Source organism: Phodopus roborovskii, unplaced genomic scaffold (assembly GCF_943737965.1).
Source record: "Phodopus roborovskii unplaced genomic scaffold, PHOROB, whole genome shotgun sequence".
Lineage (NCBI taxonomy): Eukaryota > Metazoa > Chordata > Mammalia > Rodentia > Cricetidae > Phodopus > Phodopus roborovskii.
This window is the reverse complement of record NW_026126511.1, coordinates 3283002-3293184: the sequence shown is the minus strand read 5'-3', so window position 1 is coordinate 3293184 and position 10183 is coordinate 3283002.

The following is a 10183-nucleotide window of genomic DNA, read 5'->3' as shown; positions in this document are numbered from 1 at the left end:
TTTCCCATTCGGTTCATGACAGGCATTGCACATTGCAGTGTGGGACCCTGACACCAGAAACTAAACCTTTATTTTCATCAATTCTAGACGGAAAGCCATTGGTCCCATCCCAAACACATACAGTGTTAGCTATATGACTATATGAAAGTCAGAGCTGGCAAGAGGGTTCAGAGGGGCCATGGTGCCAAGCCTGTCCCGTTCTTAGGAGTCACGTGGTGGAGAGAGAGAACCGAGTCTCCCAAGTTGTTTCTATCACTGTAGCATGTGCATGCACGCACGCACGCGCACACACACACACACACACACACAAATAAAAGTCAAAACTGGAAGCTAGAAGAGAAAAAACCCTGGGTACAGAAACAGGAGAAATTCAGACCTAGAATACAAACTAGGAACTGGGGTTGAGGCTTTCCATGGGTCACAGGACCCCAATCTTAAGTCCAGTGCCATGCCTGAAGACAGGCTGAGCACCCCAGTCAAGGGGCACAAAACCATGCCATGACTACTCAGGGTTCTCATTACTAAGAAACCATGACTAAAACCTGTGAAGAGGGATTCAGCTTGCCTGAGTCCATTCCAAGGCCTGTTGTCCTTAGCTCATTTTTAATAGCATCATGGCCTGTTCTTAAAATTGTCCAAATTTAAGTGATTGATTGCACGGTCTGGGCTTTTATTTTCAAACTAATTAAATATAAAGCTATTTGGGGGACAAGTTTGCCAGTGTCGCATAGTTTCCCATTTGGAAGTCCCTGAGTCCCTTCATTGTATGGAACCCCCATACTCACAGGTGAAGCTCCCCTGTTTTCTGGGAAAGCTAGACACTGTCTGAAGGTGGAACCGGGCTGCTCCATTTTGCCTTTTGGTTTCTCTAGAAGACAGCTGGGAAATGATTGCTGCACAGGAATAGCAGTAAATGCCTGTCAAGGGAGATGCCTCCTGTATTTGTGGACTGGCTGCAGGAAGTGCTCAAACCCTTCTAGAAGGCTAGCACCAGGCTAGCTGGGAGGTGTGTGGCAGCCCAGTCCTCACTTTGCATGACCCAGCCATTGCCTGGTTATTGAACCTGAAAGTGAGAATACATTCCATTATTACAGAAACAACAACCATCTCCCCTCAGGGCATCTGGCAGGACCTCGAACATTCAAAGACTCCACAAGCCATTGTCATCAGCTAGATGCAATTAGACTCTGAGTAAGGGTTGGGCTGAGAGAGTAATGGTAGAAAGCCATTTATTTCTAATGTGAATGTAACAGGAGGTTGTGAGAACACATTATAGCAGAATAGCTCAGTCTTTGTCAGAAGCCACAGCAGCTCTCTGACATTAACACTGAGTGTACATCTGGCCTAGAGGAGGGTTCTCATTCACTGGATGCCCCTCATGAGGAAATCAATTCAACAAAGAGAGCTGCCACCTCCAAGCCTAGGTGAGCCACCCCTGCCTTGCTCAGATGCTCTGAGAATCTACGTTTCTGACATTTTTCTCTGTTGTCATCCTCTAAAGATTTGATTTCTATTAGAGTCCAAAAGGCTTTCCCAGACAGACATCTCTGCTCCCCTCTTCAAGTGTCTAGTGCTCCGGATTCTAAGTTACTAAAAAGCAAATATACCAGGCTGTCCCATGAGCTTGGATACATGTACGTTCTCCATGCCAAGGAATCTGTGTGTTACAAATACGGGTCCTTTGAAGTCAACTTTAAAAATTCAAAGGGGCCTACAAAGAGATGTAAGTGATTGTGTGCATTCTACTCCATGGCTTCCGTACCAAGAATCTCTTTCTTCTATTTTTTCCCAGATACATTTGAAAATAAGTTGGGCATATGGGCACACAGAAGCATCATGTTCTGAGTAGGTAGAAATGCCATTTTAGCATGCTCAACTGTGCCTCTCAACACTTCCATAGGGAAGCAGACCATTGTGTAATCCATGAGCACCATGGCAAGGTCCCAGCCAGGCAGCTGCTGTGGACTCACTCAGAGGCAAGGTCCCAGTCCTGGCTGCTGCGACCTGGCTCCTCCTGCCTGAGCCTGCTTGCAGCCAAGCTGCAGCCCTCTGCCTTTACCAGCCCTCAGGCAGCACTGAGAGAAGAAACTTGCCCAAGTCCTGGAATTCAGAGGCCCTTGATTTCTGAGCAGCAGCAACAAAAAGGGAAAGCTCATGGGATGTTAAAGGGACTAAAACTATCACGGACATGCTTAAGAGTTTTATAAATGATCCCATTGCTCTTTATCCTTCAAGACTAATCTTTAAAACTCAAATTTGCCTTGGTAATGTTTTATTACTGCTGGTTTACTTTTACCTTGTCAGAACAACCTTACTAATTTTATTGAAATAAAAGTAGGTGTGATTGTTTAAAGAATAATACCATTTCATGTATCCTGGCAACATAATTGCTTAATTAGGGAAAACAAAAGACTTTTAATATTTTCCTACCATTACTCCTCAGTGTGTGTCAGATTATTATATGCTCAATTTTTTATTTTTAAAGTTGCTGTTTAAATTGCTCACTTGAGACTCATATAAAAAATAATTCAATGAATTATGGCTTGGGATTACACTGAATTTCCAACAATTTGGGAAATGTCCCTAAATATACTTCTGCCACAGTGACAATTATAAAATCAAAATATCAGTAACTCTGAAAAGCAGCAAAGACAGTATGCACCCTGCACTGTCACTTGGCCAGGCTTTAATGCTCTGTAAAAATAAATAAGCAATCCATCTCATTAGTATGCAAATTTACTTTAATCACCGCTGAATGCTAAAATTATATGCATACCAAAGAATAATTTTTAAATAAATTTTTATGGCTTACAAATAGTAAATGTTTGATTTTACATACCTATTGAAAGACAAACACACAGACACACACACAGACACATGCACACACACAGACACACACGCACACAGACAAGGCCCTAAATGAAGGTCAGTGCTCCAGGAAATCAGCTACTTGGAACTGCAGACCTTACCTACCCCAGACACCTTGTGGTCATGGGAAGAGACAACAAACAGACCCTAGGGTCTCATGAACAGAAAACAGCCAACTCAGCCATCCTGCCTCTATGAGCCGCTTCCCCCTCCCCTCTGCTTTCCCATCATCGTGTCTCTGGGTCCCGTGCCCTGATGACAGTGTGGCCTTGTCCTCCAAAGTCCCACTTTTATTTCTTCCCACCAACTAGTTCCTACGTACTCTTAGGCCCTGTGAGTTTCAGGGCTGCGTCCTGTCTTGGGTCCCTCCACCTGCACAGGACAGCAGCTTCGCCTGGGATTGCAGTGGCAATCAGTGGGTTCTTTAAAATAAAAGGCACTAATTCTGTGTATTTATTTACTTTTGACTGCGGGACGGACTACCGTGAAGCCTGTGTGATGGTCAAAGGTGGACTTATGGGAGTCAGTTCCTCCACCCGAACCACACCTTCTCCAACAAGGCCACACCCCATTAGTGCTGCTCCCCCTGGGGCACGGTTTCTTCTCAACCGCCCCAGGTCATTAAAAAGCGAGTAGTAACACTCTTAATATAGGTATAGAAAATAACGTTAGAAAAAAATCATGATAACCATATTTAGCCAGAGAATACATAACGGGAAACAAATCTGTGATGTTTGTTGCAAGTTTGTATTGTACTTTCTCTACTATTACCTGAGGGATTTTTTTTTCCCCTAAAACATTTCATTTATCGATAACTTGTAATTCCTCACAGTTTCATTTTGTTGTTGATGTTTTTTTTTTATAACAAGGTACAAAAAGATCATTTTTATACTTACTAGTCCGTTGAAATGCTTCTTTTCAATTAGATTCTTTTCATATTCCCATAATGCATGTCAGAAGAGCTACCAGGAGTAACTACAAGCAAAACTTTTCCCTTCCTGTCTTCCTTTTATTTATTTATTTATTTTTTATTTTTCCCTTCCTATCTCCCTTATTTATTTATTTATTTTTATTTTTTCCCTCCTGTCTTCCTTTTTTTTTTAATTTTATTTATTTATTTATTTTTCCCCTTCCTGTCTCCCTTTTGTCTACTCTTCCATTTTCTATTTTGTGAACGTTTAGTCCTTCCAATTCAAGGCCCTGAGCTCACTACTTACAAGAATTCTCTTATGACGCCACAATATGAATCACTCTTTTCCAATAATGCCTTATTTCAAACGCAGCCTTGTACTCTTTTCTGCCTTCTAAATATTTATGTGTGTATGTACATGCTTGTGTGTAGGTGCATATGTCTGCAAGTTCACGCGCACACACAGTCACACACACGCGCACACACACGCACTCACACAGGCACGCACATTCGCACACACGTGCGCGCGCACACAGTCTCACACTCACACACGTGCACGCACACTCACACACGTGCGCACGCACACTCACACACTCTCACACATGCACACACTCACACATGCACTCGCGCGCAGTCACACACTCACACACACACACTCACACACGCACGCACGCACTCACTCACTACAGGAAACCTTGGGTGGTGTTCCTCACACATTTTTACCGTCCCCCTCTGTTTTTCCCCAGGTGGAACTGTTCCCTGGATTGGAATTCATCAAGAGTATGGGCTATGTGGTCAGGGAGCTTCAGGGTCCATGTTTGTGCCCCCCCCCAGCCTGGGTTTACACAAGTCCTTTTACATGGATTCCAGGGATCAAACTTTGGCCCTCACGTGAGAACTTTCCTGAAGGAGACACCTGTGCCCACTTCCGTATACATTTCTCAGTCTTGCTCTGAGACTCTGGCCTCTGACTTTTCCCTCGAGAGCATGGGCGGGTGGTGACTTCCACACCGAACTGAAGACCTGGGTGGCACCCATGGCGTCCAATCCCTTTCCACAATTTGGAGGTGAGGCTGGGCTTCAAGTCCATGCATGCACGTTCCTACAACTTCTCCAGGCAACATGGCGACAGCTGAGGGACATAGCGAGTGGGGAGAAGAGAAATTAAGCTTCTCTTTTTTTTTCTCTTTTCTCCCAGCAACAGACTTCTGGGGGACCCTGCCAAGCCAGTGCTGGGTGCCAGGCCTTCGCTCTCAAGCAGGGTTACACTTCCCAGGGGAAACTGAATCTCCTCCTCCGCCCACACTTCCCTTTCTCTTTCCCGCAAACGCGTGAATGGAGACAGAAGTTTCTGGAAGCACTGTTGGGATAGGGCTTATATGGACACAGGAGTGAACGTGGTGAAGATCAGGATACAGACACCAATATCTCACCAGAATCTTCCATTTTATTTTATGCTAATCTTGCACTGGGGATTGAACATGTCTTAGTCAGGGTTCCATTGCTGTGAAGACACACGGCCACCGCCACTCTTATAAAGGAAAGCATTTGACTGGTTGGCTTACAGTGTCAGAGGTTCAGTCCATCATCATCATGTGGGGAGCAGGGCAGTGTGCGGGCAGACTACATCTTCAGCCATAGCAGCAGAGAGCGAGCCTGGGCCTGGCTTGAGCATTTGAAGCCTCAAAGCCCACCCCAGTGACACACCTCCTCCAATAAGGACACACCAGTCCGACAGGGACACATAACTTAGTCATGCCCCTCCCTGTGAGCCCACGCACGAGGCCATTTTTAGTCAAACCACCTCAGAACCTAAGTCTTCCTCTGAGTGCCAAGTAAATGCCACACTGCTGAGCCATATTAACTCTTTTTAACCTTACTTTAAAAAACACAGTCTTACTAAGTTTCCCAGCCCGGCCTTGAACTCTTCATGTGGCCCAGGCAAGCCTTGAATTTTGACCACTTTTGCATTAGAAATCCTGACAGAGGAGGCAAACATACAGGACACTGCCTTCAACCACACAATCTGGAATAAATCTACATGTTTAAGGAGAAATTGCTTTAGTGTGTTTTACTTACTGGTAAAGAAAAAAGAAAACAATTAGATTGTTTGTTCGTTTGTTTCCTTTACCTTGACCTGCTGCACCCTGGTTTCTTCTGTTCCCACCCTGTCTCCTGCCTGATCCAAGCTGTCCTCTGGCTGCCTCCTTCAGAAAAGGGCTCTATATCAACTCTCCCCAATCCCCGACCAACCCACTCCCCCTCCCCCATTTCTCTTGACCTCCAGAAATTCCTGTGTAAATGATATATAATATCATCAGGCCTTGAAACCATTTCTGTAATCTTAATTCTGTATATGTTATATGACATGTTACCGTTTACGTATAGCCCATTGCACACCCTTCCTGAGCTGGTGCTCTTAACTGTGGATTAATTGCAGCTATATCCAGTATAATTGCTAGTATGTGTATCTCTCCTGCTAGAATAAAGCTCTTTTGGTCAACTGTTTAAGGCCGTGTCCCTAGAAGGTAGAGAAAGAGCAAATGCTCAATTAGTGTAATGCCATTGGCCGCACGGCACTGCGTGTTTGCAGCCCTCCGACACCGGCTGCTCTCTGCGCTGTCACAGATGTGGTGTTTGCTAACCGATACCTGAGCCCCAGCCACTCCCAGCCTGGTGGTCTTCACATACATGTCTTTCAGCTCCGCACAGCCATGGGCAGCGGCAGAAACTCTGCTGTTAATGCCAATCCCGTTCTCCCTGGCTTCGCCACCGGCGGCACTACCCACCGCTCTGCTCTGTTCCCTCAGACCCTTGAGCTCTCAAGCTTCACCAGGCTTTTCCTTTTCTCCCTTAACCAGCAAGCCTTCTCTTTCAGAAATGATCCCTCAAAGCTGCCTCTTTGAAACAGTTTTTCACCCGAGAGATTTCTTTCATAGACACTCTGCATATTGTACTTGCAGTCTAGTTCACTTCCTTTCGAAAGTACCAAGCTACGTTAAGATTTCATAAGACCATGTTTATCTTCTTTCTCTATCCTTCACGCCTGCCCACTTAGCTGCGTGTGAGCGGTCTCGGAGGCCTAGAAAGGTCCCCATCCTCTCCATTGCCACCAGCAGCATTTCCCTGAAGCTCAACATCCTCCCTGTGACCGTTCACAAAGGGAGCCAGCATTTAACAACCGAGACGCCCTGGTTAAGGCACAAATGTCACCGCAGACTGGTTTACACTAAAATCTGTGCATGTTTGCTTCTTGCCGGACTCACAAAGCCAGGGAACAGTACACTTCCCACTCCATTCCACCCTTGGAAACATTTTTTACACAAGGAAAGGAGCTGGGTTTCCATGGTAACACAAGTGTGACAATTGAGGGTGTCTGGATATAGGTGAGACATCTCCCTTCAGATCCAGTGGGGAGAAGGGAAATCAGGTTTCATTTTTTCCCCGTTCTCCCAGCAACAGGCTTCTGAAGCCGGGGACCCCGTGGTGCCAGTGCTCAGTGTTAGGGTCTCCACTGCCGAGCGGATTTACACATCTGAGGCAAAACTAAATTTCCTTATGCCCTTACTAAGCTTCCCATCCTGGCGTTGAACTCGCTGTGTATTCTGGGCAAGCCCTAGGAGCTGGGGTTAGCGCTATAGGCCACCCCGCCCTATCCCGGCACCCTTGAAATTGTAGCAGGCTCTCCTTTGCAATCAGTTCCTCATACCACCGCAGAGCGGGACTGTGCCATCATCCGACCATAACTGTGAGGGAATGCATTCCTGCCCATAGCTTTTGCTTTATCTGTCGGTGACAAAGCACAAAAGAATCTACTTTCGTGAAATGGAAAACACATGGAGGGGGAAAAAAAAAAAACAGAGCTGCAACTACATCACAGACTGCATTCTCTGCACCGAACAAAGTAAAATGTCAAGGAGAACGGCCCCATTAGTGCCTCGTCCAGATGTGACTGGGGATCCGACCGTGGCTGGTTTTCACGTTCACTCTAATTCAGTCCAACTCTGGGGGTGGGGTGGGGGACTAGGAATCAGAAAAAGACTTGCTTAAGGTTATCTCCTGGATCCCAAATCCTAAGACAAGCCCAGACCCCACATCACTGGCCCTGTGTGGATGTTCAGCTCCATCACATTGCTTGGGACTAGAAGGATGGACTACGCGAAGGTTACTTTCAGCTGCCAACTAAGACTGGACTGAAGAGCGCCTACAGCATACCAGGGCACATTCTTGGCCATGCCCGTGAGGGCTCCTCCACAGAAGATTAACTGAGGGCACCATACTACCAACTAGGGTACTGGACTGATTAAAAGGGGAAAGAGGATGCCCAGAACTCCATTAGCTGCTTCCAGACCTGTGAGCCATGAGTGAAAAGAAGCTCTTCCTCCTTCAAGTTGCTCTTGTCGAGTGTTTGGGCCACAGCAATGAGAAAAGCAACCAGTGCTGACTGCTACATCAACAGAGAAACTGTGATGCTTCTGGGCTGTTTAATCCCCAGTGCACCTGGGAACGTTACCACCCAAACACACAGAAAACCGTAGCTGCTACCGAGATGAACTAATCACAAGCCAGCCTACTAGTCTTACAGAACATTAGACTTCTAAAAATCCAGCTACAGCGCCGACTATTTCGCCCTCCTGAAACATGGCTGCCAAAGTCATTCCGACACGAGCTCAATTTTAGTCACTTCCTTACACGACTATGCTCCTGTGAAGCACACCTGATGCTTCCTAATTTTCCTTCACTGCCAATTCTCTGGCTAAGACTCAGCTTCTTAAATCTTCATAGTACATAACAGAGAAGTAATGGCTGACCTATATAGGCAGAAACAATGACTGGACTGTATCAGCATACCATTGCATTCATTCATTCAGCCTGAGATGGTTCAAAACTATTGCTGGTATTCTGTACTGAGCTATGGGTTTGTTATGCGATTCATTTCCCCCTCCCAAATGCTATACAGTAACTATTTGCCTAACATCTGCAGTATATTAGGCATTGCAGGGAATCTAGAGATAACTGGTATATAGGAGGCCGTGTAGGCTAAATCCAAACATGGCATTTCACGTAAGGGGTTGGGCGTTGCAGGTTTTTGGTTTGGGAGGTGTCCTGGACCCAAACCTCCAAGGATACGAAGGAAGGAGAGACGGTAGTTTACATTTTGATTTTGACAGGGCACTTGCTCTAGGCTGTGCTAAGTGAAAATGTGTAGTTACTCCAGAGCTAGGTGTTTGCAGCACACAGAATCGTTTTCAAATGTTCAAAAAGAACAGTCGCCTGGTACGCCTATACTAACCACACACATTTGTACCCTGACGAGTGACAGGAAAGAGGACTCAGACGCATGCACTGTCCAGTGACCTTGTGGGCAATCGCAAGGGTGGAAAGGTCCGCCAGGCTCTGACACGACTGGGAAAGAACGGCCTTCTCAAGGAACGTGCGGTAGCAATGGCCGGGGGTCGCCACTTCAAGGACATGGCCAGGGCCAGCTGTCGCAGGTTGGAATTGTGGCTGGGAGGGCGCGGGGAGCAGAGACGGGAGGCGCCCGCTCCAGCCCCGCCCCGCCCCGCCCACAGACGCCAGCAGAGTTCTGATTGGCTCAGCCCCGTCTCGTCATGCAACTCCTGACCTACGATTGGTTACTCCAGCGTGCGCAAGCGCAAACGGGTAGGGGCGTCGGCTCAGTCAAGGCCTGGGTCTGATCCCCATTGGTTAACAAGGCGAGACGCCTTTTCATTCGTGACCCGATTGGCTGCGGCGAATCCGAGCTCCCAGGCTGCGGCTCCCGACGGGGACTGGCGCATGCGCGCTCCGCTCGTGGCCTTCCGGGTGCCCGTGTCTGCCTGTCACGGGTGTGGGAGGAGCTCGGCTCACGGGGGCGGGGCTGGAGGGGAGGCGGGGCTACACGGTGGTGGGTGGGGCCCCGCGACGTCATCGGGCGCCGCCGAGGAGCTGGTGCGACTGGGGGCGGCGGCCTCGGGGCCCCCGTAGTGCTGACGGGCTGAGCGCTATCGCCCAGAGGCCCGCAAGCACGGTGTGCACGTCTTCCCATCCCCGCCGTCTCGCCCGCAAATTCCCTAGCGCGGGAGTGGGCGGGGCCGCGGAGGAGCGCGCATGCGCAGCCCGGGGGCGGGGCCTGTGCCTGTGGGGCTGGGTGTTGCCGGACGTCTGCGGGCGGAAGGACCCCGCTCCCGGGCGCGCGGACGGTCGCTAGGCGACGGCGCGAGGGGGCGGAGCCTCGCCTCGGGCCCGCCCCCTCCCGCAGGCCCCGCCCCCGGCTGCGCTGCGCCGCGCTGCGGCTGGGGCTGGGGCTCGGGCGCGCGCTCCAGCGCCGGGCAGGCGGCGGCGGCGGCGGCGGCGGCGGCGGCGGCTGGAGCTGGGCGTGGAGGCGCGAGGGGCGGGGCGGGG